Source organism: Oryx dammah, unplaced genomic scaffold, assembly GCF_014754425.2.
Source record: "Oryx dammah isolate SB20612 unplaced genomic scaffold, SCBI_Odam_1.1 HiC_scaffold_21, whole genome shotgun sequence".
NCBI classification, from domain to species: domain Eukaryota; kingdom Metazoa; phylum Chordata; class Mammalia; order Artiodactyla; family Bovidae; genus Oryx; species Oryx dammah.
The window spans coordinates 40040917-40049548 of NW_024070205.1; the positions used below are offsets into that span (position 1 = coordinate 40040917).

The 8632-nt window shown below is 40.9% G+C and overlaps 1 pseudogene; it reads left to right on the forward strand.

Annotated features, from left to right (window-relative positions):
• Positions 1-5324: 5324 nt before the first annotated feature.
• On the forward strand, positions 5325-5968 carry LOC120880241 (annotated as a pseudogene).
• The last annotated feature ends 2664 nt before the right edge of the window (positions 5969-8632 follow it).

Here is an 8632-nt window from a genome sequence, read left to right on the forward strand (position 1 = left end):
ATATAGGAGATGCAAGAGATGCAAGTTCCATCCCCTGAAGGAGGGCTTGGCAACCCACTCCAGTATTCTTGCCTGGAGAATCCCATGGACAGAGGAATCTGGCAGGCTACAGTCCATAGGGTCACAAAGAGTTGGACATGACTGAAGCAACTTACACACATACACTTCAAACCACGTTAATTAGGTACTCAGCTATCACTCAGGAATAAAGACAACCCTGCTGCTGCTAAGTCACTTCAGTCGTGTCCTACTCTGTGCGAACCCACAGACGGAAGCCCACCAGGCTCCGCCGTCCCTGGGATTCTCCAGGCAAGAGCACTGGAGTGGGTTGCCATTGCCTTCTCCAATGCATGAAAGGGAAAAGTGAAAGTCACTCAGTCGTGTCTGACTCTTCGTGACCCCATGGACTGCAGCCTACCAGGCTCCTCTGTCCACGAGATGACCCCAAATACCATGATTTCCATGTATACAAGCATGGGCACTAAAGCAGTGGGATTCAAAGTGTTGCCTAGATTCTGATGGTATCTGAAGACTTTCTGAGGATATGCAGATGTACATGGTTTCAAGGCATTAATTTATTCTCAGCTTCCATAAAATGCTTATGAAAAAGCGTAGTTTTTTCTTTCCCATCTACCTCTTCATAATAAATTTGTCCACTTTGCAAAAGAACCACCCATTATCCATCCAAAAGTTGCTTTGGCTCATTGCTCCAGAGTATAAAAGACTACTGGGTGACAATTAAAGAGACATTTGAAAATAGTGATGCTGGTGTTGAGAAAGCAGATGACTCTGTTTATGACAGATCTGTTGCAAGTTGGATGGTTTTCAGCTTTTTGAGTTTTTCAAAATTGGAGGAAGACTTAACCAATCTGTCAGCTGATAGATCACTAAATAGTTTATTTTAGTATATGTGCCACTCCAGTACTCTTGCCTGGAAAGTCCCATGGACAGAGGAGCCTGGTAGGCTGCAGTCCATGGGGTCATGAAGAGTCGGACACAACTGAGCGACTTCACTTTTACTTTTCACTTTCCACTTTCATGCATTGGAGAAGGAAATGGCAATCCACTCCAGTGTTCTTGCCTGGAGAATCCCAGGGATGGGGGGAGCCTGGTGGGCTTCCGTCTATGGGGTCGCACAGAGTCGAACACGACTCAAGCGACTTAGCAGTAGCAGCAGCAGCTGCTGCTGAAGAGAACATGATAAATTGTTTCTTATTTAATGTCCTGATATAAACATTGGCATTTAACACAAAAGGAGGATTATTAATTGAATGACATTTCTACATAATCATGTGAAAAAGATTTCCCAGTGCTTATATATTTACAAACAAAAAATAAGAGTAAATTAATGAACTTTGTCTCATTCTAGTATTGAGAAATCTGTCTATGAACAGAATATCTGAAACAATTGGATAAAAAAACTCCCATTTACTTTTTTTTTTTTTTAAGTGCATGCTAAGTCTCTTCAGTCATGTCTGACTGTTTGCAACTCTATGGACTATAGCCTGCCAGGTTTCCCTGTCCATGAAATCCTCCAGGTAAGAACACTGAAAGTGGGTTCCCATTTCCTTCTCCAGGGGATCTTCCCAGCCCAGGGATCAAACACACATCTCTTATGTCTCTTGCATTGGCAGATGGGTTCTTTACCACTAAAGTCACCTGGGAAGCCCTTTTTAAAAGTAAAAATGTTCAAAATTTTGTCCAGTTACATTGCGTTCCACATGTTGTATATTCATGTCTCAACCATTCTGTACTAATAAACTGTATGGTAATTATAGGAAAGTTTTTAAGTAGTGAAATTTCTGTGTATATATATCTATTTGCTACAAAAAAAAAAATGATAGGGTAATCAATGAGAGACCTTCAAAGCTAAAATAGGTTACATGAGGATAAAACAGTAAGAAAGGAATTATTAATTCAAAGATTATAAAACTTTCATGTATCATAGAACATGATCATCTATTTCAATGTGGGTGACAGTATCAAACCACTATGATATTTACATTTCACTGAATATACTTAAAAGAATGATTTCACAGTTTAATTATAAGTAATGCTTCCCAGGTTGCACAGTGGTAAAGAATCCAGGAGGATCTGACAAAGCAGGAGCCACAAGAGACACAGGTTTGATCTCAGGGTTGGAAAGATTCCCTGGAGAAGGAAATGGCAACCTGATCTAGCATTCTTGCCTGAGAAATTCCATGGACAGAGGAGCCTGGCGGGCTATAGTCCACGGTGTCACAAAGAATAGGACATGGCTGAGTAACTGAGCACTTCACGCCAATCTTTATAGGACACTGGAAATTTCATACTTAGCAATTATTTAAATTTAAATGAAGAATTTTATCTGGTAATTTAAGAGTGTGAGAGGTAACTATATGACTCTAGATCACTTTACAAAGGCCTTTTAGAGATTATGTAAGCAAAGTCTTTGAAAACATCACACTTAAGCATCCTATCTTTTTGTACATTAGGACCAGCATTTGTCATACAGAGGCCTAACTCGTGGTCAGAATTTAGGGTTGCCAGATTTCCTAGGAAAAAACTGTATCTGTTATTTGTGTGTGTGTGTGTGTGTGTGTGTGTGTGTGTGTGTGTGTGTGTGTGTACCTCTTGCTGCTGCTGCTAAATCGCTTCAGTCATGTCCGACTCTGTGCAACCCTATAGACGGTAGCCTACCAGGCTCCCCTGTCCCTGTACCTCTTAAAGAATGCTAAATAACAAACATCTTCTTGATGTCTTTGTCTCTGCCCTGCTTACTGGAGGCTGACATCATTGCCCTAAGATTAGTCTTAGGTATAGTTCAACACCGCAAATCTGGAACAAAGACTTGGGTTCAAGTCCATTCTTCTCAAACTCTTGGGGTTTCCACTGACCCTTGAGTTAAATCACAGTTCTGCATATTGACTGCTTCTTTGAATGAGTTACTTAATCTCACTAAATCCAACTGCTTTGTGCGTAAAGCTGATGTTATAGTGCTTAGCCCATGGGCTCATAGAGAGGATTAAATAAGATCATAGAGGCACAGCATTGAATACTGCCTGGAAAAGAGTAAGCACTATTATTAATGTTATTTTATAATTTTACCACCTAAAAATTTTAAAGGACTTTATAGCCACTTCACTTTTTCATTTTTATTCATACTTCTAATTGATTCCTCGGAGAAGGTGATGGCACCCCACTCCAGTACTCTTGCCTGGAAAATCCCATGGACAGAGGAGCCTGGTAGGCTGCGGTCCATGGGGTCGCAAAGAGTTGGACATGACTGAGCAACTTCCTTTTCACTTTTCGCTTTCATACATTGGAGAAGGAAATGGCAACCCACTCCAGTGTTCTTGCCTGGAGAATCCCAGGGACGGGGAGCCTGGTGGGCTGCCATCTATGGGGTTGCACAGAGTCGGACACAACTGAAGTGACTTAGTAGAGAATTGATTCCTATGGAGTTTATCATTTATATAACACCTTCTATCTCCCTAATAAAGGGTAGGTAATAGCATGAATGGATAGGCAGATAGCATATACCTGTCTATCAGATTCAAGTTATGGGATTCAAGATAAGTAGCCATAGGACAAATTTTATAGCCCAATCTATATAATCATGGTAGACACAGCTAAAATCTTTCAGATGATCTGATTTTCTTCATTGGAAACAATCATCCTGAGACCATAGAAATGTCTAGTTGGTATTTCAGGAAAATTAACAGCTTTGAGCATGTTCTGCAAGTTTTATTTCACCATGTTTGTATAAGCCTGGCTATTGTGTCTTTCCTGGAGTAATGAGTTAAAAAGACAACATTGTTAAACTAATGTTGATAGAAAAGAAGAATTTGAATAGAATTTTTCAAATTATATTTGTCTGGATGCAGGCTCTAGAAAGAATCTTCAGATATCTTCACTAAGTGCTCAGGTGTCATGGGGATGGGTTTATTTTCCTACAAATAGTTTTGCTTAGTTTTTAAAAATCATAATAACATACACACAATGGATTTTAGGTGGTGCCATTCATTAATCCAGTTTAGAGAAAAGGTCACAAACGATTCTTTTGCAGGCAAAAAATTAACTTCTAATGCTAGTCTCACAAAGGATGTAGTCAAAACACTTCCCACTGGAAATTATTCATCTCTTTCAATACTGCGTTCTTCCCTTATTCTTCTAGACATCCACATTAGAAACAGGTAAGTCATCCTTGACTATTCCTTTCTCCATCAACTGTTCCTTAGGACCTAATGCTTCATCCTTCTAAACATGTTACCTGGAGAAGGAAATAGCAATGCATTCCAGTATTCTTGCCTGGAGAATTCCAAGCACAGAGGAGCCTGGCAAGGCTATAGTCTATGGGGTCTCAAAGAGTCAGACACGACTGAATCACTGTCAGTCAAACATTTTAAGTTTAGGTCCTCATCTCTCTCACTTGACTTCCTAAATAGTCTTCGTACAAATGAAAACTACCTAACATGTAAACTTTAATGCTTAAAAAAGTCAAAATCTCCTTCTGCATATGCAGGATAAAGTCTAAACCCTTTAGTATTATGTTTAATATGCTCCAAGACTGGCACCTGTCTGCTTTCCTAGGCCCTTCCTCATCTCTCTCGCCTCAAGTCAATACTCCATCTACGTTGACCTGCTTACGCTCTCCAAATTTAAACACCCTCCCCTCAATGCACCTTCCCAACTTCTTCAGGTAGAGAAAATCAGTCCCAATCTGTCCAACCACTGTACCACATTTATATATTATTAAATTCTATGCAATTATTTGTTTCCTTTTTATTGTCTTCTCCCCTAGATTCAGAGCCATCTGCAAATACATACCATGTGCTAAAACCTTTGACTTTACCCTCAGTGCCAAGTATAATGGGAGACTTAATAGATAGCTGAAGAATTAATGAATAAACAAATACATCTTTTCTATACCTAAATTTTGCCACAAAATATTAAGGTATTTTTCTTTAGTTTCTAGTAAAAGGCCTTTGGGAAAATCCAGTACACTTCAGTTATACCAAGCCCAAAATTAATTTTGGTTGTGGCAGTAGTAGATCAAAATTTTAGGGGAACAGTAGGCCTCTGAGTATAGGATAAGGTAGTGGCTACGAAAATAAACATGACAAAATCTCAAAGAGGAAAATGAAACTTGGGCCATCAGAGTAAGGTCTGTTTAAATAGTTAACCCCATTTCCACTGAGGATTTTCTCCTACAATTCTTCTTGGCTAAAATCTTTAGGTTTTGATGTCTTGGTCTCAATACGAAGATCATTTCCTCTTAAGATAGCAGAGCATCAATCAATCTACCACAGTGTGAATTAATCAAAAAACGATCCAGGGTGACCGTGGCTTCTTCCCTGCTCTGCGCCCGGTTCCGCGCCCGTCCCGCGGCTCTGATTCCACCATGGCTCCCAAAGGCGGGCCCAAGCAGCAGTCCGAGGAAGACCTGCTCCTGCAGGATTTCAGCGCAACCTCTCGGCCAAGTCCTCGGCGCTTTTCTTCGGGAACGCCTTCATCATGTCCGCCATCCCCATATGGTTATATTGGCGAATATGGCATATGGATCTTATTCAGTCTGCTGTTCTGTACAGTGTGATGACCCTAGTAAGCACTTACTTGGTAGCCTTTGCTTACAAAAATGTGAAATGTGTTCTCAGGCACAAAGTAGCATAGAAGAGGGAAGATGCTGTCTCCAAAGAAGTGACTCGGCAACTCTCTGAAGCTGATAATACAAAGATGTCTCAGAAGGAAAAGGATGAAAGAATCTTGTGGAAGAAGAATGAAGTTGCTGATTATGAAGCTACAACATTTTCCATCTTCTATAATAACACCCTATTTCTGGTCTTGGTCATTGTTGCTTCCTTCTTTATACTGAAGAACTTCAACCCCACAGTGAACTACATTTTGTCCATAATTGCTTCCTCAGGCCTCATCACCCTCCTGTCTACTGGTTCCAAGTAGACTGTCTCAGCTTAGCCTACCCCTCCTCCCCACCACCCCGGCTTTGTATCTATGGGTGGCCTGTGATGTGGAAAAATAGCAGGGTGGTCAGGGTGGAAAACACACAATCTGTTTTTATAAGTCTGGAGTTTGAGGGTTTAAAAAACCCAACAAAATGTAATTCAGTATTATTGGCTCTTTTTTTTTTTTTTTGACAGATTGTTGAAATTAAATGAATTGAAAGGGGAAAAAACAAAACAAAACAAAAACGATCCAGGACACAGGTGGAATGGTTGATCTTAAACAGGGGGACAGAAAATGCATTCATAGGAAGGGAGGCAAGACTCTATGGGTACAAAAGACACAGGGAGGAGAGAGATTTGGTTGGGTGGGAAGAGATGAGGAACTTTTTATCTGATTACTCTCTATTTCTGCAGTGAAATATCAGGCACAGTAAACAGTCAAGAGGGAGCAAGAATAGAGCTGTTATAGATTTGAAAAGAGAGGAAAAGGTAAGAACTAAAGATCCCAGAAAGCAGGAGCAGACTTGCTAGTAAGTGTAGTGAGCTCGTGTCATTTAATACTCTTGAATTTTAAACGTATCAGTCTGCCTAGTTATATAGTCTTTCCAACCATATTCACCTCCTCAGGTGCAAACAAAAATGGGTGGAGAATTGGATTTAACCTGGTAAACATAACCAGAACCTAAAGGGGCAAGGGATTAAAAGTATATCCCAGAGGTAATTATGAGAATAAACCAATGAACTAATTTGGGTAAGGAGGGAAGACAGGCTATGGAGGAGATAATAGGCAGTGAGAAATGGAGAGGGTGACTGGGAGAAGGATCCCTGGGGAGTAGAGGAGGGCTATTAGAGGAATTGAACTGGAGACATAAGAGTGGTGATCAGACAGTTTGATTGAGATTCAGTGCTTGCAAAATATTGGGTTGGAAAAATTCAAATTTTGGCCATCCCAATACATGGGCTAGGGTATAAGTGTAGGAAGTGTTAAAAAAAATTCAACTGAGTAGACTTTAAAGATCTTATTGGCTTTACTCAATGATTCATGAGTCAGACAGCATCCAATCTAGAAGATAGAAAGGAGCTCCAAGGAACTGAATAAAATGAAAGACTGTTGTAGTCAGAAGTGAGCAAGATCAAGAGAGTCATACCAGTGAAGAGTGGATTGGTTGTGGTGTGGTCACTTTCCCTTATGGGATAGGCAAGGGTCTGTCAGGCACTAGTGCTAACTAGTGCTGATCAAGTGATTCTTAACTTACTGGCTTAAAAGTCCATTTCTGGAAGAGTCAAAACTGCAAATATGTTCAATCTCAGCTTGGTGACATGGGGCTTATCATAAGTGACTCCGTTTGGGCTTCCTGTCCTGATTTGGACAGGAGTAAATGACTGAGATGAGGTGTGGTGGAGGTTAGGAGCACTGAAAATGAGATCAAGGTACTGAAAGGCCAAGTAGAAGATGGACTATTTCAGTGGATGATGAGGCATCAGAATTTCTGACAGGAGTGGGGGTGGGGAAAAACAGAAGTTTAAATTTTTATTGAAAAAAGGGGGAGACCCACAGCTTAGGAAATAGATGAGGATGTGCATAGACTCTAATGGTAGGTGTTTTCAGAAAACTGTTTAAAGAGAATGGTTAACAATATTTGGAAGTACTAAGAATCAAATATTCACCTCCAGAACTATGGTACAAAGGTTGGAAGAAAAAAATAATTGCCTTCACTTTCACAGGATGTGGCAGAATTGATATCTCTAAGGGAGACCTAGATTTTGATTAGGACAAGCTAATGAAGGAGTAATGGAAAAAGAGGTTGTGAATATAGGACTTTGTTGAGGCTTGACTGTGAGAACATAGTACAAAAGAAGGGTTTGGGGAATCTGACTGAGAGTCCTTTGGAGAAGGACTTCAAGTAGGGAATATGGAGCAACGTGAGGAGAGGTGGAATAACGTGAAGGTAAGCCCTGAAGAGAAGCTTAAAAACCTCTTGATGAAAGTGAGAGAGGAGAGCGAAAAAGTTGGCTTAAAGCTCAACATGCAGAAAACGAAGATTATGGCAACCGGTCCCATCACTTCATGGGAAATAGATGGAGAAACAGTGGAAACAGTGTCAGACTTTATTTTTTTGGGCTCCAAAATCACTGCAGATGGTGACTGCAGCCATGAGATTAAAAGACGCTTACTCCTTGGAAGAAAAGTTATGACCAACCTAGATAGCATATTCAAAAGCAGAGACATAACTTTGCTGACTAAGGTCCGTCTAGTCAAGGCTATGGTTTTTCCTGTGGTCATGTATGGATGTGAGAGTTGGACTGTGAAGAAGGCTGAGCGCCTAAGAATTGATGCTTTTGAACTGTGGTGTTGGAGAAGACTCTTGAGAGTCCCTTGGACTGCAAGGAGATCCAACCAGTCCATTCTGAAGATCAGCCCTGGGATTTCTTTGGAAGGAATGATGCTGAAGCTGAAACTCCAGTCCTTTGGCCACCTGATGTGAAGAGTTGACTCATTGGAAAAGACTCTGATGCTGGGAGGGATTGGGGGCAGGAGGAGAAGGGGACGACAGAGGATGAGATGGCTGGATGGTATCACTGACTTGATGGACGTGAGTCTGAGTGAACTCCGGGAGATGGTGATGAACAGGGAGGCCTGGCGTGCTGTGATTCATGAGGTTGCAAAGAGTCGGACACAACTGAGCGAC